The following is a 26,961-nucleotide window of genomic DNA, read 5'->3' as shown; positions in this document are numbered from 1 at the left end:
TTTGGAAAACGTATTTTTCATTTAGCAGATTCAAAATCAAGTTCCAGATATTTACAGAATCGCCACTGATTTCAAATGCTTATAAAATGCTCATTTTAACTCAGATTTGATCCGTTCAACTTGCGTTGGATTCGTAATTTTGTAATATACGTGTTGGTGTCTTTGTTAGCTCAGTTCTAGTTTTTAAATTTTGAGTTCATGTTGAGTACATTAATAGTCTATAGGAAAACTTTTAAATCCATATCTTGCTCGTTTTAGATCCGATTTCGGTGAATTTCGCATCTATGTGATCGTAGTGACGAGTAGAATGTTTTTATACACTTTTCAAACTGTTTTCTTGCTGGTGGTGTATTGTTCTAATTATAGCCCTTTGTTTGCTTCGTGCATGATTGCTCGGATGATTGTATTTTGATGCTTGGTGTCCACCAGTTGATGTCCCTGTTGGAGCTTCCGCAAGAGAGTTATCTTAGCAGCTATTATATCTATGTTTGAGACTGTGTTGAATATTTATTCGCTATGTAATAAACATTGTGTTGGTATAATTCACAATTTGTCCATGTATGTGTGCGACCGTTCCTGGGGTGCACATAAGACTTTTATACATCCTCTTTTGTTCTTAAAATTGGGTGTGACATCAATGCACCCGAACATTGTAAGTTTTTTTAACATGAGGTGTTAAATATTTCTTACCAATAACTTTTCACCTTCCTTCCTAAGTAAGAGCATTTCATCATCAATATTTTCTAGCTAGCAAAGTAATCTTTTGTCTAAATTCTAACCTGATGGTATCCCCTGATGTATGCCACCATACTAGGTGACCATGGAGCAGAGGAATGTCAGGTCTTGTGGCCCCATGGATCTCTCCTCAGTTGATGGTAGCTTGGGCACCTCAACTAGCAACAACTCTCTTGCTACTTGTGATGGTACCCAAGGAAAGCTCCACTTTCTAGTCATTGTTGTTCTTGGGCACCTTTTCCCCATTGCCAACATCCTCACCACCATCGCATGTGCCACTTATTGAGAGATTAGATCTTACCAAATGGGGAGAATTACCAAATATAGCCACCATTATAGTCTAGATCCAAACACGACGCCGCCCCTGCGCGCTGCCCACCGCCAAGGGAGCTAGATCCAAACGCGCCTACACACTCCCCGCCGCTGGGAGAGCTGGATCCGGACGTGCCGCCACCCCTGCACGCTCCTCGCTAGTGGGGGAGCTGGATCTGAACATGCCGCCGCCCCGGTGCACTCACCGCCACTGGGGGAGCTCGATCCGGACGCATCGCCACCCCTGCGCGCTCCTAGCCACCGGGGGAGCTCGATCCGGATGCACCGCCACCCCTATGCGCTCCCTGCTATCAGGGGAGCTCGATCTGGACATGCCACCACCGTTGCACACTCCCCACCGCCGAGGCGTGACCTCCTGCTGCTATAACTAGAGTGGATGAGAGGGTAGACGGCGCCAGATCAGGAACTGGAGGTGGTGGAGGGTGATGCCGCCGGGTGAGCAGGCCCCGCCCCGCGTACACTGCTGCCGGGGGTGCCAGACGTGCCCCGCGTGCGCCGCCGCTAGGTAGCCGGCTGCGCCCGGGGTTGGAGGTTGCGCACGTATGCCACCGCGGGGGAAGGGAGAGATGGCGGCAACGGGAGATGTGAGGGAGAGGGTTGGATAGGTGAGGAGAAACCCTAAGTATTATATATATAAGCCCGATAAAACGATTGGATACAGGCTTTGCTGGGCCTTAATGTATATTTCTTGAGGCGGACCTCCAAAGAGGTCTGCCTCCGAAGATGGCCTCCATTTTTGCAGGCTCCATAAATCAATTTTATGAAATGGGCAATCCTGACCGCCTGTGAATGAATTTTGCGAGACAGCCAATTGTGACCGCCTCCGTAAATGAAACATCCGCCTCTGAAAGTCCTTAGGTATTTTATGAGATAGTTGGATTTTGTGACCACCTACGTTAATATTTGGACAGTGTCTCACAAAATCATTTTTGTAGTAGTGGCAGGTGTGAGGCATTGACTAATCGTTTGACCATCGCCATGCCGTTGGGACGCACCCATCTTTGCTGCACATCGTGATGGATAGAACTATTCTAGTCTTGTAGCATTCAGGGAGGACAAAGTCAATAATGTTGTGGCATGGTCATAGTTTGACGTCTTCTCCCATGTGAGTTGGGAGTGTACCAAAAAGTACCAAACGCAACTACACCAAAAAAACATTAGTTCTAATTGCTAGAATAGATGGCACATTACATCACTTAACATTAATAACAAGGATAACAACTACACCGAAAACATGAGAACAACAATTAGTACAACACATTTCACATCCATGAACTGAACCAAGCTTAAGAGTTTTTCCATCTTGCCATCATCGATGAATTTAGCCTTCAAATTCATCTCTGCAGGGGCTTCAATCATGTCAGCTGGTTCACCTCTGCTCCCTCTGAATTTTTCCAAGGGCTTTAGTCATGCCGGCTGGTTCTCCTCTAGTCTGTTTTTCTTTTTCCTTTGTGAGCCCTAGAAGAAACCACATTTCTGTAGTCGCAAATCCACCTAAACAATTCACATTTTTCGTCGACCTAGAATTGTTCCATGTTCTGGATCAATTGTTACATGTTGAGGAGAAAACTGGTCTAGGTTCAGACAAAATGTTGAAACATGGTTTGAAAATTGTTCAACTTTTGAAGAAAATGGTTTTTGCTTCACCGAGATAAAGTTTTTATATTCATGAGAAATTTGTTCCACAACAATAATGTTCGAGGTTTAGGAGAAAAATACATTATCTCCATGACAAAAATGTTTAAAATAAAAAATAATGACATAAAATGTAATCTCAGTGAATTAGTAGGAATACTCCGTACTCCCTCCATTAAAAAAATATAAGACGTTTTGGCTTATAATTTGAAATGTAGTTAGTGTACTTTATAACGTAAGCATAATATTAGAAACATAATGGGGAAATTAGAGCACGGATAGGGGATGTTTGAAATAGAGGTAACATAGAGAGAAAGAGAAAAAGTTAAAAAAAGTACATTTAAGGTTAGGAAGAAATATATAGAAAGTAAAATAACATAAGGAAGAATAAAACGAGGAGAAATAACACTATTATTACCGAGAAACATGCCAAATATTCTTAATAAAAATAATAAAAGTAGGAGGCCAGAGTGCTGAAAGAAGTAGTTTCTTCTAATTCACTCTAAGCACATAATCACTTTGTATAGACACTACTGGAAACCGGCAATTTGCCGAGTGCCTGCGGCACTCGGCAAAGCCCAAAATACACTCGGTAAAGGCTTTGCCGAGTGCCACACTCAGCAAAGAGCAGTCGGCAAAAAACCCGTCGGCAAAGGTTTCTTTGCCGAGTGCGACATATCGGGCACTCGGTAAAGCCTTTGCCGAGTGTCACGTCAGCACTCGGCAAAAAAAACCGACGTCAACTCTGACGGCCTCTTTGCCGAGTGCTACCTCAGCGGCACTCGGCAAAGAATTTTTTTCTTTTTTTTTGAAAATTCTTTGCCGAGTGCCATACTCTTGCACTCGGCAAAGAAATTTTTTCTTTTAAAAAAATATTTGCCGAGTGCCATGGCTCTGGCACTCGACAAAGCTGGGAAATTGGGCCTCTAGTTCCCAGCTTTGCCGAGTGCCATGGTCACGGCACTCGGCAAAGCCCTCTTTGCCGAGTGTGGCACTCGGCAAAGAGGGGAAAATGCTTTTTTTTGTTTTTTGCTTTCCATCAGCACAAACAAAGAAATCACATATATATCAACACACAGCACAGGATATATCGCATTCACATCCATATTCCATCACATACACATCCATAATCCATCACATACACATCCACCATCCATAATACATCACATACAAATCCATTGTCCATAATCCATCATACATTCGCATCATCCATGACAATATCCATCACAATATATATATGTCTCTAGTAGTAGTCCAACATAAGGCTAAGTCTAACACAAGTCCATGCAACATGAAAAGAAACAAATAAACAGTACCTATTGCCAGCCTCCCCACCCAGAGTGTGAACTGCCACCTTGAGGAGGGCCAGTTGTCCACCCGGCCTGTGGAGAAGGGCCACCTTGAGCAGTCGGGTTCGAACCCGCCGACTATTGCTGCACAAAGGAGAAGCGAATTCATGAGTATCTACAGGAGGGCCGCACAAGCTAAAGGAATAAACAACCATATATACTCACCGGAGTCCCTACAGGAGGAGGAGGAGCCACAACTGGAGCGAGCAGCGACTGGGGCACGACCACACCTGGCAAGGTCTAAAGGCTCGCCATGAAGCGGAACATGTCCTGCAGCCTCTGCGTCTTGGCCGCCCTCTGGGCTTGTACAACCTCCATCTCCAGCCGATGGGCCTCCGCCTGGGCCGCCTGCTGGGCCTCTAACCTCCGCAAGTCGGCCTGCAACATTCCACCCGCAATGTTTAAATAATGCAATGGCAAGGTAGATGTGTAAAAGCAATGAACGACGAATAAAACAGTACTAACCTGGAGTTCTGCCATCTGCTGCTATGAGCTCTGCTGCCGAGAGCATATGGGGAGGAAGGAGCTCGTGCTCCTTGCTCGAATCTCGGCGAGGTTGGGAACAAAGGTGGAGTCAACTGTGCTGTCAGCCATCTAGTACCGGCCATGCTGCTTCCCTCCTCCTAGACTCATTAGGAGGTCTGTGTCCAGGGGCTGGGTGGCCGGATCGAAGTCCTCCCCATAGCACTCATAGGCTGTCGAGGTGTACTCGCTAAGCTTGCTGTGGAGGCTCGCGCTGGTGTATGCCTCGGGCCCGTCCACCGGGTTGTAGGTGACTTCTGGGGCCGTCGCCTTGCCCTTGTGTGCCAGGGCATACGCCATGAACTCGTTGCATTCCTGGCCTTGGTGCGCCTGGGACTGCGAGGAAAACACAAAGATGATTACAAGTAATGAGAATTGAGTGTTAGAATAAATAAATAAAGATGAAAACACAAAGAAGATTACCCATGTCTGGGCGTACGCGCTGAGGCTCCGGTTGCCTTGGTGGTGTGGCGCCCCACCCATCTGCAGGCGGCAGTCCCGACGGATGTTGTGCTTCTCCGCCCACTTCTCCAAGAGCCACCTGTCCACAATGGCCTCCCAGCAGAGGCGGTGCCTAGCGCACCAATCAGGACATTGCTGCATGCCATCAAGTTATTGATATGTCAGAAGATGAAATGAAGCCTACCTATTCTTCATGGAAGGAGTCAGTATTAATGTTTCGTACTTACCGAGAGGTACTGCTCCTTGGTGAGCGTCCTAGTCCTAGCATCAGCCTTCCTCACCACCTGACCAAGGACGTCGGTGCTGTAGTTGATGATGCACTGGAGCCACGTCTCGTGGTATAGGTCCGAGAGTCGGGACCTACAGACCTTGTCCTGCACTCGCGCCGCCCGGTCCTCAAACCCTTCATCGCACCTGAAGAAGTACTGCATACAGACATCATGTATCATTTCATTATTTCAAGAACGACCAATGAATGCGTAGTATTGACCAATTTAGTGCGATGAAGACTCACCCAGAACTTGGCCTTGATCCACGCCGCAACAGTGCCGAACTCACTGTCCTCGATGGCATAGAAGTGGTCCCACATCCAGGGTGGCGAAGTCACCGAGGTGTAGGTGACCATGCCAGGGTAGTGCTGCCGAATTAGAAGGCCTAGGGTGCCATTGATGTGCCGGCCCGTTCTGGACACAACTTCCCAGTTGCTGCAAGAGTCATTAAGAAGAATTGTTAGTCTCCAGTTCAATTTTCAACATGTCATATGAAATAATAGTGAAATAATACTTACTTGTCGCCACTGGGTTGAATCATCGGGCGCCGGTGAAGTGGGATCGGCCGCGCCTGAGCTGCGAGGGCCCGCGCAAGTAGACTCCCGATGAGGTAGAGCCAAAGGCAGTGCAAGTGGAACCCCCTGGTGTCACTATCACCGCCTCCCCATGGTCCAATGAGTCAGAGGAAGTGCCACCCCTCCTATGTGCTGGCGCACCGCCTGGTCGTCCTCGTCCACCGATGGGGTGGCAGCCAGCTGCACCCTCGTCCTTGGACGGCCGCGGGGGCGGCCGCTCCTCATCCTCCTTGTCGGCGGCTCCGGCAAGGGGTCCTCCTCAGCGTGGGGTGGTGAGCGCTCCCTCATGTAGAGGGAGTTGACCCCCCGATGGGCTTGCCTTCAGCCCGGCATTTTATCGAGTGCCTGCAATTTCAAAGAGTAAACCAATTAGCATAGTTAAATTACAAGTACTTATAAAGAGATGCAAAATGAACGAAACATAATTGCAATAATAATAATAATAATAATAATAATAATAATAATAATATAGTATTACATGAATTAGAAATATTCTTCACGATCGGCAGTGGCTGGATCATAGGTGTCGTCATCACTATCAATATTGTCGAGTAAATCGGGCTCATCTCCATCGTTGTCATCATTGTCATCACCTAATTGTAATCGCTCAAGCATTTGTAAGTCCTTAGCATTTTGCACCTCTTCTCCGTCGTCCTCATCTCCATCATCCTGATCAATGTCATTGTCTACTTCCATGCCCATCAGCGAAAACATGTCTATGTCAAACCTCCCTTCTAGCCCCTCTGGTTGATAGAACTCCCGTCTGTTTGGGTCAAAGTTGTAATCCTCATTGTTTGGGATAGGCAGTTTACCGTGCGGTGATACCAACTGCACAAGGTACCAACCAATAAGATTGGGGTCTTTTTGGCACGCCCATGGGAGATAATAAACTTGCGTGGCCTGTTGAGCCACAATATAGACATCCTCTCCTTGATAGACAGAATCTTGTCGAATTTCGACTTATCCAATCTCAGGGGCTATTCTCATGACATTAGGATCGAACCAATGGCATTTGAATACGACTTGATTAGGAGCTTTGCGACACTCAAAATTGAGCTCATATATTTCTTCTACTATGCCGTAGTAGTCACGCTCATCGGTGCCGGGCGTACGAACTCCGGTATTCGTGGTTTTTCGATTGGGCCGACTCCGCTCGTAGTTTCTTGTGTGAAAGCGATAGCCATTCACATCATAAACGCTGAATGACTTGACCTTGTAGGCGAAGCCTTTGGCAAGCCCTTTCAACTCAGCATCCATTTCCACATCCTTGCGGGCCTGCAAGGTGAGGCCGGATAGATTATTACATTACTCGCTCATAGGAGCAAAGTGGGATGTCAAAGATTGAACGAGGTAAATTGGATGGTGCCTTCATATCGAACCAGGATATGAAATCGGGCACACCATCTTTGAGAAGACTATCTTCTTCTTGAGGGGAAGGAGCCCTATTCCCTCTCCAGTATTTTTTTAGAAATTCCCTGAAAAAACAAGAGATAAGGGGGTTCGATAGATGGAGGATAGTGACAAGGGCGTATGTAACAAGCTCATTGAGAACTTACTGCACATAAGGCTTCACTTCGTCAAGGTTCAACAACACATACAGCATGATAGTGCGCCACTCATCATGCCGCAAGGTCTTGGTGCCCGATGCGCTTGCCTTTCAGAGTTGCCCTTTGAAAAGGCAAAGGTTCGATGAACTCTTGTCCGCATTGTAACGAGGGGGACGATTGTGCACGCTGGGAAGGCCATCCTTATAGTATGCTATTGTGAAGTTTGACACCTCCTCCAGAATGAATGCCTCTGCCACAGAAGCCTCAATTTTGGCTTTATTTCTACACTTTTTCCGAAGAATCTTTAGACATCTCTAAATTGTATAGCACCAACGGGCCTGCACGGGCCCCCCCATTCGTGCCTCGTATGGTAGGTGCAAAATCAGATGCTGCATCGCTAGGAAGAAGCCGGGTGGAAAGATCTTCTCCAACTTACAGAGCAACATAGGTGCCACTTTCTCCAAGTCATCAATCACGCCCCAAGATAACTCCTTGGCACAAAGCTGGCGGAAGAAATAGCTCAACTCTGCCAGCATGCTCCACACATGCTCAGGGACGTATCCCCGGGTCATCGTAGGAAGGAGCCGCTCAATCCATATGTGGTAGTCATGACTCTTCATCCCTAAGACTCGCATAGTGGACAAGTTCACTCCCCTACTCAAATTCGCCGCATGCCCATCAGGGAACATTAACGTCTGGATCCACTACAGTACTTCCTTCCTTTGGTCCTTTTTCAAGAAGAAATCGACCGAAGTCTGGGTGTACCATCTTGTCAGCATTGTATCTTTTGCCATGTTTGTGCCATGTCATCTGTTTCGCCGACTCCTCTATCATGTACAGCCATTGGATCCTCGGTATGACAGGAAGGTACCATAGGACCTTCGCGGGGATACCAAGCTGTTCCTTCTTGCCATCACTAGTGTCGACCTCCAGATACCTAGAGGATTTTCACTTTGGACACAACCATTCGGACAAGCATGGATGTGCTCATACGGCATCTTAAGGGCACGAAGAAGTTTCTGTGACTCGTACAAGTTCTTCGGCAGAATGTGACCCTCCGAAAGCAGGGATCCAACAACTGCCAACATACCATCGAAGTTGTCTCGACTCATGCTACACTGCGACTTGAATGCCATTAGGCGTCCAATGGCATCCAGTTGTGAAACCATTATCTTTTCGTGAAGGGGCTTCTATGCCGAAGACAGCATATCGTAGTACGCTTTTGCGGATTCCTCTGGCTCGTCCTCTAATCCTTCACCGAACCGTGCCTCCTAAAAGTCATCCATCCAGTCTGCTAGCCCCCCATCTCCATCAAAAGCCTCGAGGCGTGGTCTCACCACCTCCTCTCTAATACGATTGGCTTCACCATGGTGGATCTAGCAGGTATAGTTTGGTGTGAATCCATACTTGCAAAGATCTTCCCCCATGTTCTTCCTATTCTTTCTTACACGGTTGTCACATTTGCTGCAGGGACACGGCATTCGACTCGACCCTCTAGCAGCCTCGCCAAATGAATGCTCCAAGAAAGCATTAGTCTTAGTCATCCATTCTAGGGTCATACTTGCGTGGCCCATGTACATCCAATCACGGTTCTCCATCCTCTGGCATATACATATGTAAGCGAGTAATATAACCAGCAATTGCATCTGCATGGCGTTCCTACCATCTAATAGGTGAGGATAGGTCCTAATCCGCGGATGCATAGATGAGGTCAGTTTCAATGCTCCGCTCCTATCCGAGACAGAATTTTGGCAGCACCTCCCCGCTGTTCTCCCGATACACGTCCTGTAAGGGAGAGTGTGTATCCGGAGAACAACAGGGAGGTGATGCCAAAAGTCTGTCTCGGACCGGAGCGAACCATGGAAACTAACCTCATCTATGCATCCACGGGCTGTCCAAAATACGTGGACAATCTGAAAGAGATACGGCCGCAGATATGCAAAGATCTGCATACCTCTGACCGTATCTCTTTCGAACAGGAGACACCTAACTAGGCTACGTGACCATATAAAACATGCATGCAAAGGAGGGGGTCATACCTAGGGTGGCGGTGGAGTCAGGCTAGCGGGGCAGTGGCGTGTCGGTGCAGTGGCGAGGCGATGCGGTGCATGCAGACTAGCAGCGCCGACGAAGATGATCAGGGTTGCCGAGTCCCTCCCATGGGTCCTTCTCCTACATAAAAATGCAATAGGTTAGAATCCATTGAAAATTTTGGCAGCACCTCCCCTGCACGGGGAGGTTTCCAAAACCTGCAAGAAACGTAGGCGCAATGGCCAACAACCACATATATACCAAACATAGGCACGAAGGCCAACAAATATATATATACCAAGACGAGCCATGTACTTTAGTTCTCTTTCCATGCAGATGAAAGTATCGAAGTAGTACAACAACAAGTACTACTACCACTACAACTACTACCAACCCTAACACTACTACTACTAACACTACTACTATCACTACTTACTTCTAACAATACTACTAACACTACTAACTACTAACTACTACTACTTACTAACTACTACTAACACTACTAAGTACTACGACTAACTATTATAGGTGTAGGGCATACCTTCGCGACGAGAATGGCAGCGACGAGGGTCGGCGACGACGGTGGGGACGACCGCAGTGGTGTGAGGGTCGACAGGCCTAGGCCGGCACCTTCCTTCTCCTCTCCTTCTCCTTCTCCTCCTCTCTTCCCCCCTCCTCCTCTCTTCTCCCCTGCCTCCTCCTCCTCTCTTCTGCAGTGGCGCGGTGGCCAGGGCGGGGTGGTGGCGGGGGCGAGGATGGCGCGGTGGCTGGGGCGGGGAGGCATGGTGTCCAAGGCGGGGAGGCGCGGTGGCCAGGACGGGCGCCGCGGTGCGGCAGCGGCGACTGAGGGAGAGAGAGGTGAGAGGAAGAGAGAAATGAGAGAGCGAGACAGAGAGCGCGCACGGCCGGGCGCGGTTGAAGGAAACGGCGGCTTTGCCGAGTGCCAGATCGGCGGCACTTGGCAAAGTCAATTTTCTTCGTCGAGTGTCGTGATCTGGCACTCGGCGAAGTTTTAAAACAATTTCAGCAGCTCTTTGCCAAGTGCCAACCCTAGGCACTCGGCAAAATATTTTTTTTGTTTTTTGCCACCAATGTTTTTTTGAAGCTTTAGTACACTACCAAAAACAACATGTTTAAATTTGGGACATTTTCATTACCTTTTGGCATATTTCTATAGTTTATTTTGTTTTGTTGAATTTTTCCAGAAAATATAAGTTTGAACTGCAGGTGCATCGAATAATGGATTACATTCGTTCAAAAATGTTATCCTTGTTTCTTAGTGTAAATTTAGGCTAAATCCAGGAACGGTCTCGAAATTTCGATCAACGTGCTCACGGGGCAACGCCGCCAACTTGCGTGGGATTGGTTTTTTAATTGTATAAAATGCGAACGAATTCCAAAAATCATGAAACTTGTCGAATTGTCGCCGTATCGTATGCGCATGCCGTGGAAAAAAATTGAAAGTTTCGAGCACGTTGTCACGTACGAATTCCAAAAATCTCAGATGTCCTGGTCTGTGAGCATCGTATGTAACAACGTGCTCGAAACTTTTTCAAATTTTTTCCACGGTATACGCATACGATACGGTGAGAACTCAACAAGTTTCATGATTTTTGGAATTCATTCGCATTTTATACAATTAAAAAACCACTCCCACGCAAGTTGGCGGCGTTGCCCCGTGAGCACGTTGATCGAAATTTCGAAACAGTTCCTGGATTTAGCGTAAATTTACACTAAGAAATAAGGATAACATTTTTTGAACGAATGTAATCCATTATTCGATGCACCTGCAGTTCAAACTTATATTTTATAGAAAAATTCAACAAAACAAAATAAACTATAGAAATATGTCAAAAGGCAATGAAAATATCCCAAATTTAAACATGTTGTTTGTGGTAGTGTACTAAAGCTTCAAAAAAAATTGGTGGCAAAAAACCAAAAAATGTCCTGGTTTGTGAGCATCGTACGTGACAACGTGCTCGAAACTTTTTCAAAATTTTTCCACGGCATACGCATACGATACGGCGACAACTCGACAAGTTTCATGATTTTTGGAATTCGTTCGCATTTTATACAATTAAAAAACCACTCTCACGTAAGTTGGTGGCGTTGCCCCGTGAGCACGTTGATCGAAATTTCGAGACAGTTCCTGGCTTTAGCCTAAATTTACACTAAGAAACAAGGATAACATTTTTTGAACGAAGTAATCAATTATTCGATGCACCTGCAGTTCAAACTTATATTTTCTGGAAAAAATCAACAAAACAAAATAAACTATAGAAATATGACAAAAGGCAATGAAAATGTCTCAAATTTAAACATGTTGTTTGTGGTAGTGTACTAAAGCTTCAAAAAAAATTGGTGGCAAAAAACCAAAAAAAAATTATTTTGCCGAGTGCCAAGTTTTGGCACTCGGCAAAATAAATTCTTTTCCGAGTGTCAAACGGGGGGCACTCGGCAAAGAGGATGCCGCTGGATGCCGTTAAGCCCTACCAATCTTTGCCGAGTGTCTGCCTTTGCCGAGTGCCAGGCACTCGGCAAAGACAGCCTTTGCCGAGTGCAGGTCTTTGCTGAGTGCCAGGCACTCGGTAAAGGCCTCTTTGCCGAGTGTCATATTTTGCCGAGTGCAGCGCTCGGCAAAGCAGGTCTTTGCCGAGTGTCCGAAATTTGGCACTCGGCAAATCACGTGTTTCCCGTAGTGAGAGTTTATCTTGGGGAATCATAAAAAATCACTTTGGGTCACAGAATCACTTCTCTACTTCTTGATCTTGGAGAAGTTTAAGAAATTTACACGTACTGCTGCTAGCTGCTACACATCCATCGAAGCTTCTGAGTACCGGCAACATTGACACGTCTACACGAGAGCAAACAAGGGCCCTGTTCTAGTGGTTGTCGGAGGACGCAGGCAGAACCGAAACCTATTGTCATCAACCTGATTACTGATTCACTCAACAGAAATACAAACAAAGCAAACTAGTTTTTGGAAGGTTCAAGAAGTATCTGGGTACCTCGGTAGACTAGAAGAAGAAGAAGGGGTGGAGGGTGATAGAATCGAGCAGAGCGCGCCTTGAGCCTAAGCTTCTCGCCGCTGGGATATGGCCGTCTAGTCGTTCGACGATGCTGAACTCTGTTGGTGCTGCCATTTGTATCGTTGCTTATTGCGTTGCTTCTGTTGGCCCCAGACGGTTGAGCCCTATTCTCTTGACCATTGACGGGTCCAACAGTCGATCAGGCTTCTGACACCTATTGCCTCTAATTACTAGAAATTGCCTGGTTGTGGCTTGATCAGCCTGTTGGAATGTAATTGGGCTCGTGGGCCTGTCTACCGTGACTCCCCACCTAGCCTATATATGTACACTGACTATGCCTGAGTAATACATCGAGTATTCCACTCTTTTATGGTATCATGCGAGGCTACGATCCGTATCCTCCGCTTCCGCACAACTAACCCTAGCCGCCGGTCCTTACGACCGGTTGGTTCTGCCGCCGCTGATCCTCACGGTTGGCTGCTCCAGGCCGCCGCAGGGCACGTTGCTCGCCGGCCTCCCTTCCTTGCACGTGCGTCCTCTCGCCGTGCCGCCATCGCAGGGCTTCTCCGCTCGCCGGGAGTACGCGATCCGATCGACGTCTACGTGCACGTACTACGTCCACGCACAGCACCTGGAGGGCACCAATCTGCCTCACGTCTACGCGCTGTACGTCATCAGCACCTGGAGGGCAGCAATCTTCCTCACGTCTACGTACTGTACGTGATCTGCCTCACGTCTACGTCCGCGTGATCTACGTGATCCGGCCACCAGCGACGCCCGTCCCTGTCTCTACGTCGACCGTCGTCCGTCCGACCCAGTCTCATGGCAGAGACCGAAGCCGAGCGTACCGCTCGCGAACAGCGCGAACGCGACGCCGAGGACGCCCGCCGTCGCCAAGCTGAGGCCGCCCGCACCGCCGCCCTCGACGCCTATGAGGCCAAGCACGCCGACGTCCACGCCGCCGCCATTGCCGTCCTCAACATCAAGGTGCTCGTGCCGGTGGTCCTCGACCGCGTCGCCAACAACTACACTCGTTGGCGTGCCCTCTTCCTCGTCGTCTTGGGCAAATATGCCCTCACCGATCACGTCCTCAACGATGTCGTCAACGCCGATCGGCCGGCGTGGGTGCAGATGGACTGCACCGTCCTCACATGGATCTACGGGACGATCAACGCCGACCTCCAGCAGTCCACCATGCTGAAGAACCCGAACGCCCGCGTCGCCTGGCTCCACCTCGAGGACGAGTTCCTCGGCCAGCGCGAGTCGCGTGCGCTGCTGCTGTCCGCCGAGTTCCGCACGGTGAAGCAAGGGTCGACGTCCATTACGGACTTCTGCCGTCGCCTCGAGACGATGGCCGCCACCCTACGCGACTTCGGCGATCCCGTCGGCGACCGCACCCTCGTCCTCACGCTGCTCCGAGGTCTCAGCGCCAAGTTCCGCCCCATGGTGACGAACATCAAGCTGCGCCAGCCGTTCCCGACCTTCGCGGAGGCACGCACGCTTCTGCTCCTTGAGGAGATTGATCTCAACGACGTCACCGCCGACACCGAACCACCACCTGCCCCCGCGCCGTCGGCCCTCGTCACCGACTCGTCCGGCCCCGTCGCCCGCGCCCCCTCCACCCGTGGCAGCAGCACTGGTGGTGGCCAGGGCACCTCCAGCGGCGGCCAGGGCAGCTCTAGTGGTGGCCAGGGCAACCGCCGACAGCGCCGCGGCCGTGGTGGCAAGCAGCAGCAGAACCAGCAGGGCGGTGCACCTGCTGCCAGCGGCTCCCGTCCGCCTCCCCTCCTCTACAACACTTGGGGAGGTATGGTTCAGTTTTGGCCGCACCAGCAGCCCTCCAGCAGTGCTCTCGGTGGGCCGTTTCGTCCACCACAGGCAGCGCTCGCGGCTGTGCCGCAGCTCCAGCTGCAGCCCAACCTGGCGCCATATGGCTACGGTGTCGGTCCACCGCCCGGTTTCGGCTACGCTCCGCCACCACCGCAGCAGCCGGCATGGACTCCCATGCAGGGAGGGTCTTTCGACACGTCCTCCCTCGCCAGCAACTTCAGCACCATGTCGCTAACTCCACCCGGACCAAGCGAATGGTACGTCGACTCCGGCGCCGGTGCTCACATGGTCAACAACGCTGGTATAATTTCATCCTCTCACACTCCCTTGTCATCAAGTCCTTCATCTATCATTGTTGGTAATGGGGCTTCGCTTCCTGTTACTTCCGTCGGATCACACTCCTTTTTTACCACACGACGTCCCCTAGTTCTTTCTAATGTTTTAGTTTCGCCTAACATTATTAAGAATCTAATTTCTGTTCGTCGTTTTACCACTGATAACAACTGTTCCATCGAATTTGATCCATTCGGCCTTTCTGTGAAGGATTTACAGACACGGAGCGTGATCGCCAGGTGTAATAGCACGGGAGATCTTTACCCGTTCTTTTCACCGGCACCACCCAGCACCACCGCCACCGCCCTCACTGCTGCCGCGCCTTCCACCACCCTTTGGCATCGCCGCCTTGGTCATGTCGGTCCTGAAGCTTTGTCCAAGCTCCTTAGTTCCAATGCTATCACATGTAATAAGCGCCATGACACTCATGTTTGCCACGCTTGTCAGCTTGGTCGCCATGTGCGCCTCCCTTTTAGCTTGTCAAACTCTCGTGCACTTCGCCCATTTGACTTAATACATTGTGATCTTTGGACATCTCCTATTGTTAGTGTGTCTGGCTACAAATATTATCTTGTTATTCTTGATGATTGCACACACTATAGCTGGACATTCCCTTTACGCCTCAAGTCCGACACCTTTACCGTTCTCACTCATTTTTTCTCATATGCGCGCACACAATTTGACTCCACCATCAAGGCAGTTCAGTGCGATAACGGCCGTGAATTTGATCATTCCTCGGCCCGCACATTCTTCCTCACTCACGGGGTTGCCTTTCGGATGTCGTGCCCATACACCTCTCAGCAGAACGGGCGGGCTGAGCGCGCTCTTCGCACCATCAATAATATCGTGCGCTCTCTTCTGTTCCAGGCTAGTCTTCCTCCGGTTTATTGGGCGGATTCCCTTCACACTGCCACCTATCTCCTCAACCGCCACCCTACAAAAACCTTAGAAGGCTGAACACCATACTTCGCACTATACGGCACGCAGCCCTCCTACACCCACCTTCGTGTTTTCGGCTGTGCCTGCTATCCCAACCTGTCATCTACAGCTCCACATAAATTATCACCACGTTCCTCCTTGTGCGTCTTCCTGGGGTATTCTTCTGATCACAAAGGCTATCGGTGTCTTGACCTTCATTCTAATCGGATCATCATCTCCCGACACGTTGTCTTTGATGAGACGGTGTTTCCTTTCGCCGATATGTCCACCTCGCCCCAGGATCCCACCGCACTTGATTTTTTGGATAACACTGATGATTTCTCTTTACCCAATGGGTCAAGAGCTGTGCATGCAGGTACCCGTAGCAGCAGTCGTGCGATTGCACCTAGCCCACCGCCGGCTGGTGCATCGGCGCCCATGCAGGTGCCCGCCCACGCTGCTCCCAGCAGCAGCGCTGCTGCCCCCGGCGCTCCAAGCAGCAGCGATGCTGTCCCTGGCGCCCCCAGCAGCAGCGGCACTGCCCCCGGCGCTCCCAGCAGCAGCACTGCTGCCCCAGCCGCACACAGCAGCCGTGCTGCTGCCACCGGCGCACCCAGCCGGGCCTCTTCTAGGCCAACCGGTGCTGCTGCCCCTGCGGATTCCACATCCCAGGTTGTTGCCAGCGGCGCCGGTCGCCTCACCGGTCGCACTATAGCCACGGCGCCCCAGGCGATCACTCCTGTCACTAATGCGCACAGCATGCGCACTCGTGGCAAGGATGGTACTCGTCATCCCGTCGACTACCTGAACCTTCACACGGCGACCCTCTCTCCGGTGCCCACCTCTGTTCGCGCGGCTCTAGCGGACCCTGAGTGGCGCCTTGCTATGCAGGCGGAGTTCGATGCCCTGCAAGCAAATGACACATGGTCACTGGTGCCTCGACCACGCGGCGTCAACCTTGTCACAGGCAAATGGGTATTTCGCCACAAATTCAAGTCCGATGGCTCTCTCGACCGCTACAAGGCTCGGTGGGTCTTGCGCGGCTTCACACAGCGTCCGGGAATTGACTATGATGAAACTTTCAGTCCAGTGGTCAAGCCAGCAACCATTCGCGCAGTACTGACTTTGGCGCTCTCTCGCTCATGGCCCATCCATCAGCTCGATGTGAAGAATGCCTTTCTCCATGGCACTTTGTCTGAGACAGTCTATTGTGCTCAGCCAGCTGGTTTTGTCGACTCCTCCAGACCAGATTATGTGTGCCGCCTGAACAAGTCTCTGTATGGGTTGAAGCAAGCACTGCGCGCCTGGCATCGTCGCTTTGCCTCTCATATCACCTCTCTTGGTTTCACTGAAGCAAAGTCCGACACTTCCTTGTTCATATATTGCCGAGGCTCAGAGATGGCTTTCTTGCTACTATATGTTGACGATATTGTTCTGACGGCTTCCTCCATGGTTTTTCTTCAGCGGATCATTGCAGCTCTCCGCCAAGAATTCTCTATGACCGACATGGGGTCCCTGCATCACTTCCTGGGAGTCAGTGTTCAGCGCCACCAGGACAGTCTATTTCTCTCACAGCGTCAGTATATGTTGGATATTCTGGAGCGTGCCGGTATGACTAACTGCAAGCCTTGCAGTACTCCTGTTGATACTCATGCCAAGCTTTCTGCTGATGGTGTCACCGTCGCTGACCCCACTCACTATCGCAGTATTGCTGGAGCACTTCAGTATCTCACCTTCACCCGTCCGGACATTGCTTATGCTGTTCAGCAGGTCTGCCTCTATATGCATGACCCTCGGGAGCCGCATCTTGGCGCTATGAAGCGCATTCTCCGCTACCTTCAGGGCACTTTGGATCTTGGTCTTCATCTTCACCGGACCTCACCAGCTGATCTCACGGTCTACACGGATGCTGATTGGGCGGGATGTCCTGACACGCGCAAATCCACATCTGGGTATGCGGTGTTTCTTGGGGACAATCTTATCTCCTGGTCGTCCAAACGTCAGCCAACGGTGTCCAGGTCCAGTGCTGAGGCGGAGTATCGGGCTGTGGCCAACGGTGTTGCTGAAGCCTGCTGGTTGCGACAACTTCTGCAAGAGCTTCACCACCCTCTTCGCCGCGCCACTGTGGTATATTGTGACAATGTCAGTGCCGTCTACCTCTCCACCAACCCGGTCCAGCATCAGCGAACCAGCATGTTGAGATTGATCTGCACTTCATCAGAGAACGAGTCGCCCTCGGTGAAGTTCGTGTCCTGCATGTTCCCACTACGTCCCAGTACGCTGATGTCTTCACCAAAGGATTGCCGACGTCCGTCTTCTCCGAGTTTAGGTCCAGTCTTAATGTTCGTGGTGCTCCCAGTTCAGACTGTGGGGGAGTGTTGGAATGTAATTGGGCTCGTGGGCCTGTCTACCGTGACTCCCCACCTAGCCTATATATGTACACTGACTATGACTGAGTAATACATCGAGTATTCCACTCTTTCACAGCCGATCAGCCTTTGCCTGCACCATGAGCTCGTGCCATGTCTCCGACAGTAACCGTCCGCCTGTGAGTATCTTAACCATGTACGCGAAGTCATAACTCATACGTGCCGCCAAACGCAACCCAATCGAGCTCTCGTCGAGCCGTGGCGTCGCCGAGAGGATGGCGGTGAGCTTGGCCGCGAACAACGCGGAGGAGCTCTCGCCGTCCGTCAGCGCGCGCCGCGGAGCACGGCCTTCAGCGACGCGTACGACTTCGCGTATATGGTGAAGGTGAAGATGCTCACGCAGATATGGCACGAGTTCATGGCGCAGGCAAAGGCTCTCCTCCCCATTCGAATGTTCCACGACAAGTACATGGGCGGAGCAAGGTGAGGGGATCTGTGCGGCCGCTTGAGGCGTGTGGCCGCCAGCCTTGGCGTGCGGCTGAACGTCCCGCGGTGGAAAGTACTAATGATGGGATACCCAGTGAGCAACATATAAATCACAAGGACTTGTTGGTGCATACAGGGTGATATGCATGAACAATGGGCATGGATGTTGTGAACTATTACTTGGCATAGTTTAGAGAAAAGTATCATGTTATCAGTCGGCCATCCGTGATGTGAAATATGCATGCGACAAGCCGACAATGCAACATTTCTAACGCATGCCTCAAACTACCGGTTCATGGAAAGGACGTGGAACTCGCCCTGCCTATAATATTTATATATCGAGCATCTCAGATTGAAATCTATATATTACCAGGTGTGTGTGGTGAGACAGATAGGGACATTTTAGCAAATTAATGGGAATGCTGTTATATTATTGAATTTGAGAAATTGGAGGGAAACAAGACAAAGGTTCGATTTTACAATGTGGCTGTTTTTGTTCATTGATTGATAGGGATGTTTTTGTTGATTATTTATAACGATGATGCTCAAGGCTTGGATCATCATAGGTGCTTGGAATTTGCTCGACTATTACCAAATGAGTGTATATTGTGATAGATCTGACCATGTGCTTGAAAGGTGTAAATACCAGTGTTTCGGACGTCGTGTCTCTGTCAATACGCAGTTATAAATGAGAAGTGTCCGTTGAAAAATCTTATATTGTGCCAAAAATGCGCCTTGCATCAGAATCATTACTCATCCAAAGCCTCATAATTGGCTAGTTTGATGTTTCCCTCGTATGTGCCACCAAACGCCACTCAATCGAGTTCTTCACGCTAGCTGCGGCGTCGCCGATAGGACGGCGGTGAGCTTAGCCAAAAATGCCACGGAGCTCACTGCGTCCGTCCGCGCTAGCCGTGGAGCATGGCCTTAGCGGCGCGTACGACTTCGCCTATATGGTGAATGAAGATGCTCACGGAGACATGGCAGAGTTCATGGCATAGGCAGAGGCTCTCCTCGCCGGTCGAGTGTTCGACGACAAGACATGGCCGGAGCATTGTGAATTGGACCTGTGCACGGCAGCTTGAGGCGTGTGGCCGCCAGCCTTGCATGCGGCGGAACGTCCCACGGTGGGAAGTACTAATGATGGGATACCCAGTGAGCAACATATAAATCACAAGGAATTGTTGGTGCATACAGCGTGATATGCATCAATAATGGCGGCATGGATGTTGTGAATTATTACTTGGGATAGTTTAGAGAAAAGTGTCATGTTAACAGTCGGCAATCCGTGATGTGGAAGATGCATGCGGACAACATTTCTAATGCATGCCTCAAACTACCGGTTCATGCAAAGGACGTGGAACTTGCCCTCGCTATTTATATATGGGGCATCTCAGATTGATATCCATATATTACCAGGTGCATGTGGTGCCACAGATAGGGACGTTTTAGCAAATTAATGGGCATGCTATTATATTACTGAATTTGAGAAATTGGATTGAAACAAGACAAAGGTTCGATTATCCAATGTGACCATTTTTTGTTGATTGACTAATAAGATTGCATTTAGCATACAAATATGTCGGAAGAGTCATAATGCAGGTGCATCTACACGACGATATAAGGTTGTGCGTCCTATCCTGTGTATCAGAGTTTATTATGTGTACTAGTAAATTTGTAGATAGTCAACCAGCATTACATAGTTAGAGTAGAGCAGTCGAGCAGATTATTCGCTCAAATCTACGACATGTTTGGAAGATTATCTTAGTGTACCGCCATGAGTCCCTTCTTCTATGCTAGCTCTTTTTGAATTCAAGTGGTTTAGTTATGCAACAATCTTTAAGCTGTAAACTGGATTCTTGCTTCTCTCTTATATAATATAGCAATGCTCCTGCTGATTATTCTAAAAATATATCTTAGTGTCAAATTTTAGTACTGTATACTGCGATTGAGTCCGTGTTATAGTCATGTTTCACAAAAACATAGCTTCAACTAAACTCAAAACTTAATAAGCACGGTACACAATGAACGTTGAGTAATCTGGATTGCTCAATGTTTATGGGTAGCACCGGATAGTGACGAAGCTAGAGTAAAATGGTGGGGATGTCGATAAAGAAGTGATAAAAAGTATTGTAACATCCGGCCCAGTTTGGAATTTGATCTATAGTGGCCTATGTGCATGTTAATGAGATATTGTGGAGAGTTTAGTCCCACCTTAGTTATTGAAGGTGGGATAGACCAACATATAAGGCTTTTAGAGTCCATCCCACCATCCCGGGATAATCCTTTTACGCGAAGCAAGGACGAAAAGCGTAAGTGGGATGGTGTTAGGTGTGGTTCGCTCAGCGTGCAGAGTGGATCTAAGCCGTTTGGACTCTAGGGCGTTACAAATGGTATCAGAGCCGACCTTCGCAGCCACAGGCACGTGTGGGTCAGGGGTGTGGACATAGGGTTCATTGTGCGTGTAGGCCCTGTGGAGTGCACGGCATGGCACATGTGCCGGCACTGGACGTACGGTCGCGTGTGCTAAGAGGGAACGTTTTTTATCATCGTAATGAAAAAGTCCATTGATATTATTGGTTACTATATGGTGTAGCACTAAGAAAAGAGTATTAGAATAGACAAAATGCACAATTTGACTATCCTTACGATTCAACGTCCTAAAAATACAAACAAATAACTCAACTTTTTAATTTTTCAAGAAAAAAGAATAATGATTCAGTGAAAATAAAATCAAATATACAATACACTACATTTAATCTTCTTTGCAAAAGCTGTCTTTATTATATCCATAGACGGACAGAAATTTTACATATCTCCTAAAATACCCGACGATACCGGACGATTTACGGAGGCAGTAGTAGTATTTACAAAGACACCCAAAATTTGCCCATCTTTCCCCCATCGATTTAAGAACACAGTCGTTTTGTTTATGGAGACGGTCGAAAAAATGCCCAACGAAAATGGATTTACACAGGCGGTCATCTTAAAATGCATGTCTCCGTAAATCGTTATTATAAGAAGTGTTCATTCTAAGCATCCATCTTTAAAAATTGATTTTTAGAGACAAGCATCTTATGCCGGTCTATATAAATATAGTTGTAACTAAAAATAATTCATAACTTTTTCATATAAACTCATATGAAAACAAACTTTATATCAAAATTGTAGCCATTGACGCGATCTACAACTTTGTTGTTGAAATTTTTTTGATAACCACTAGTAAATTAAAGAACAACTCATGAATCATAACTTTTTCTATATATAGTCGAATAATATAAGAAAATTACCTATTTTCTGAACAACAATAAAAAAATCAGACACCTAATAAAAAAATATAGAAGTGCAAATTTTAACGTTTTCACTCAATAGAAACAATATGACTAAGAATAAAGCAAATGAAGTATCTTTACAGTTACTGTTAGTACTGATGTTTGAGCAGCGAAGACGAGTCGTCCTTGTAACCGGTTGAAGTGGACGAGTCAGCCGAGCACGACGTGTGAGTTGTCGTCGTCGACTGAGTCAAGCTGGAGGACGTCATCCCTGACGTGGAAGCGGTGTACGAGAAGAGGCCCTCCGGCGAGGTCATCGGTACCGCGTAAGTTGGCACGGGCATCTTGGCGGGCAGCGCCGGCACCGCACCATTGGACTGGAGTGCGGCCATGGCTTCTCTGACGGACGGCCGTGCGCGCGGGTCAGGGTGCGCGCACCAGAGCCCGACGGCCACGACGCGCTCCATCTCCGTCGCGTCGAACTCGCCGTTCAGCCGCTCGTCGGCCGCCGTGAGAGCGGCTCCCCGACCGTAGAGGTCCCAGACCCACTCGACCAGCCGGAACACGGCGTTCTTCTGTCCGTCCAGCAATCTCATCGGCCTCCTCCCGCACGCGACCTCCAGCACGACGACGCCGAAGCTGTAGACGTCCGACTCGGCGCTGGCTTTGCCGGTGATCAGGCTCTCGGGGTCGACGTAGCCCGGCGTGCCCGAGACGGCGGTCATCGTCTGCATCCCGACGGCGTGGTCGATGAACCTGGCGAGCCCGAAGTCGCCTAGCTTGGCGTTGAAGGACTCGTCCAGCATGACGTTGCTCGGCTTCACGTCGCGGTGGACGACGCACTGCTCCCACTCCTCGTGGAGGTAGAGCAGTGCGGACCCAAGCCCAAGGACAATCCTGATCCTCATCGGCCATGTCAGGAAGGTGCCGCCGTTGCCGTGGAGATGGACGTCGAGGCTGCGGTTAGGCACGAGCTCGTAGACGAGCAGGAGCTCGTCGCGACCACCAGCCGACGAGCTGCACGAGGTTCCGGTGGCGGAGCCTGCTTATCACCTTGATCTCCGACTTGTACTCCTTTCTCCCCTGCGTGGAGGATCCTTTAGCGAACCTCTTGATGGCCACGGCGGCGAGGCCGCCGTTGTGATCACCACCCAGGTGTCCTCGGTACACGGAGCCGAAGCCACCTTGCCCGAGCTTCTCCTCCGGCGCGAAACTCTTCGTCGCACCAACGAGCTCGTGGTATGGGAAGCGCCTCGGCCCCGTCCCCAATTCAATCTCCCTAATAGGCTCGTGGCGGTCATCGTCCGAGCTGCTGCCCATGTCCTCACCAAACTCTTCTGCCAGCTGCTGCTCCCTCCGCCTCTTGCTCCGACGCCGTCGTGCGAGGAGCGCTGCCAAAGCAAAAAGAACCACGAGGAACAGTGCTGCGCCGACGCTGGCTCCCGCTATAACTCCACTACGTCCAGAACCAGAGGTGCTGGGGGCAGGCGGCGGCGGCGGCGGCGGCGGTATGGCCCTGGATTCCAAGGACGAGTTGAAGTACCAAGAATACAGCTGATGCAGCTCGACGGATGCGCCCGTCGAGGCAGAGAAGCCAACCGAGACGATCTCCGGCAAAGCGCTCTTGAGGTCGACCTTCTGGCTAAGGGTGTAATTCATGTTTCTTCCATCGCCCAGCCATAGCTTCAGCTCCAGGACGGTCGAGACGTTGTCGTACCTGACCTCGGCGGTCATGTTGCCGACGAGGCTGAAGCTCGGCAGCACCTCCGTGGCCTCGGACCTGATGGAGTTGACGTCGATGCCGAGGTGGTCGTACGTCGTGTTTGGGTCGAGCGCGATGGTGTCGTTGAAGGTGTCGAACTCCACCGCCACGAACCGGCCGTCGCCGGTGGCCACGGCGTCCGCGCTTTGGTTGGTGAGGCCCATGTTGTACGTTTCGGATTTGGATGGCAGGCTGGACGGGTAGCCGGCGAGGAAGAAGGCCATGCCGGCGCCCTTGTTGTTGAGGCCGCCGTACCTGCGCGGTGGGTCGATGACAAAGGAGAAGCGCGTGACAAAGCTGGCCACCTCGCCGGTGTCCCTGTCCCAGAGGCGCATCGGACCGGCGTAGGACGCGCGGCCCCTGCTGTCGTCGATGGCCTTGTCCCCGAACGCTGTCAGGTCGATCCACCCACGGTTGATGTAGGCTTCGTCTTCGATTCTCAAGTCACTGCTGTCATGTGTGCTGAAGGAGGTGAAGTTGAAGAACAAGGCGGTGACGGGAGCCACGGGGAGGTAGCAGACGGAGATGAAGATGCAGCCGATGGCGCAAGTGGCCGCCGACGCGGTGATCATGGAGAAGCCAGCCATCGCCACTGTCCGCTGGCCGGGACGCCAGTCGCCGGAGCAGGTGCACAAGGGCGTCCCAGTCAGTGACTCTACTAGAACGCGTATTACACAAGATATATATCACTGAAAAGAAGAAAAGTATACCGAGAACGAAAATTGAACCCGTCCAACGCGTGGACGACTGGACACTTCGAACCAATCGATCCTGCACCATATCTCTTCAAAAAATATTGGGTGCTCTGGTCTCCATCTGATGTGAAGGCATTGAACTGGACAACAGGGCTTCCCTATCAACTTCGGTAATGCTATGATTAGGGTGTCCGGATGACGGAGGCTATGTGGCTTCACGTTGTCCACTTATTATATTGTACCCACTACAAATATTTCAGCCTACGGGTTGAAACACAGATACCGGAGGGCGACGATAGAAACGGAAATCGCGAAAATCGGTGAACTTCGGTTCAAATATCGGTCAAAAATTCAAATTTTCATGAAATTTTAGCTAAAATTTGAAAAAAATCTGAACGAAATGGAATCGAAATTACCGGTATGTACATTTACCGGAGGTCACCAATAGAAACGAAAATCGCCGATTTTCCATGAAAACCGACCGAAATTCCGAACCCTGAATACTACACGCTGCCTCCCAAAAAAGTTCCCACTCCGCAAGCCGCAAGCCGCAACACATTCTACTTCTGCCATATCCAGTCCACTCCCACTCTCCTCAAGTCCTGTAGTCAAAGCATCGCCCGCCGATGGCATCTCCACCCCACTCAGGTCCAAACCCCGGCACCTCGTCGTGGCCAACCGCCGCTCTCATCTCCCACGTGGCCGCACCCCAGCCCTCATCCCCCCCCCCGGCTCCTGCTCTTCACCATGGCCCTCGTGCCTCCACAGCATCCGTCCTGCTCCGCCCGCCCCTCACCGTCGTGACCGCAGCGTCCGCTGCCACGCGGCCGCTCTCCAAGCTCCCCCAAGCCCGTGGTGTTGTGGCTCATATCCTTGGACGGCTTCTGCTATGGGTACACGAGTACAAGGTTCCTCTCCTACACATCCGCCACCTCATCGTCAGCGCCGGCACCGTCATCCTCCTCATCACCTCCTCATGCGGCTAGAGATGGCAAGGGCATCGTGGCCGTGCCGTACTTCGTGACCGCCTCGAGGCTCGTCAGACTTGGTGGTCGTCGTCCACTAGAGTGTCGCGCTTGATATGTTGCAAGTGTATGTTTCAGGGGTTTCATATGCATGTTGCAAGTGTTTCATGTCGATGTTATAAAAGTAGATCGGGGTGTTGCATGTGTTGCAATGGCTATACACGTATGTTGCAAGCGTCTGTTCCAAATGTTTTGTAACACCCCTGGTGTTACGAGCTTATTTAGCACCACGTTTTAGGCCTAAGAAAATTTCTGAAAACAAGTTTCTCGGATTTTTAATTTAAAACGTACTTGAGGCGATAAGCGAATCCTATGTGACGTAGTTTCGCGGATTCAAATAAACGTCCAGGTTAAATTTTAGTGCGTAAAAATATTTAGGAATGCCGAACGACGATGCTAGCAGACGGTTTGTCCTATTAGCTTAAGCATGAAAAGCAACTTTTATAAATAAAATAAAATCTATTAATAAATAGAACGATATACATATATATATATATATAGCTCTTGAATAAAATTTAAATTCGAGCTTTGTTAAAATTTTCCCGTGTCTAGACGTTGCAAATTATTTAAATTAGTAAATCATTATATATATATATATATATATATATATATATATATATATATATATATAGTGGTATCGGAGAGCTTGGATCAAAAGCATATGCGGCCAGACGTTTCACACAACAGCCGAAACCAATGGTGGTGTCCCGGTTTTGCTCCTACCATGTTTGCAACAGAGGTAGCCATGTGCGACAGTACGTATTATATTTTTCTAATCCTCCTTGGCTCCTCGCACTTTGAGAAGCCGGTCGACAGGTACATATAAATTGGCGAGATTTGTTTTTCTCCTTGCAGCTTTCCATTGTTTTAGAAAATCGAGATGTGCTTGGCAGAGGTAGCCATGTGCGTACAGACATTTGAAATCATGCACCACATCCTGGTAGCGTAGACCTCTAACTTCAGCAAATTATCTAAGGTGGTGTTTGGTTGTCTCTCCTAAATTTTAGTCGATGTCCCATCGAATGTTTTGACATATGCATGGAGTATTAAATATAGACTAATTATGAAACTAATTGTATAGTTTGCGACTAATTTGTAAGACGAATCTTTTAAGCCTAATTAGTCCATGATTTGACAATATGGTGCTACAGTAAATATGTGCTAATGACGGATTAATTAGGCTTAAAAAATCGTCTCGTGGAGTACTTACGGATTATGTAATTTGTTTTTTTATTAGTATCCGAATACCCCATTCAACATTCTCCCGACACACCTCCTAAATTTTAGTCACCGAATCCAAACCCCACCTAGATTTTTCCTATCCCTTCACGTTATGTTTGCGCGCAGCGTCGTTTCCGGCCACGTTATGCAGGGCGGCCATCCTAGGTGCTGCTGCTGTCTCCTACCCCTGTTTTTTTTAGAAAGCCAAGCTGCATGTAGTCCTGCTCCCTGCTCAGCCAGCGCACACCGTCCTTGCTGCTGCCATGCCCACGTCCTGCTGCTCCCTCTCCCGCACTTGTTCTTCTTGTGCACACCGAGGTTGAGTTGCAGCGCCGCTGCGCAACGAAGTCGTCGTGCCGCGTCTTCTGCCATCTCGCGCGAGCGCATCCCACGGAGCCGCAGCGCCTCACTGGTACCCGCTGGCTGCAGCCCCATGCCACCAGCGGCTACCTCGGCCTCTTCAACTCCGCTCGGCGTCCCCGCAACGCCCTCTGGGTCCACGCCGTCCGGTGTCGTCCCTTCCTCGCGCGAGCGCACGTGACCCGGCCGAGCCGCAACCGCCG

The 26,961-nt window shown here is 49.7% G+C and overlaps 1 pseudogene; it reads right to left on the bottom strand.

The window, feature by feature from the left end:
* Positions 1-21,667: 21,667 nt before the first annotated feature.
* On the bottom strand, positions 21,668-24,257 carry LOC136483009 (L-type lectin-domain containing receptor kinase IX.1-like; annotated as a pseudogene).
* Positions 24,258-26,961: the final 2,704 nt, after the last annotated feature.

This window comes from Miscanthus floridulus, chromosome 9, assembly GCF_019320115.1.
Source record: "Miscanthus floridulus cultivar M001 chromosome 9, ASM1932011v1, whole genome shotgun sequence".
NCBI classification, from domain to species: domain Eukaryota; kingdom Viridiplantae; phylum Streptophyta; class Magnoliopsida; order Poales; family Poaceae; genus Miscanthus; species Miscanthus floridulus.
The sequence above is the reverse complement of the archived record's forward strand: the minus strand, read 5'-3'. Positions and strand labels throughout refer to the sequence as shown.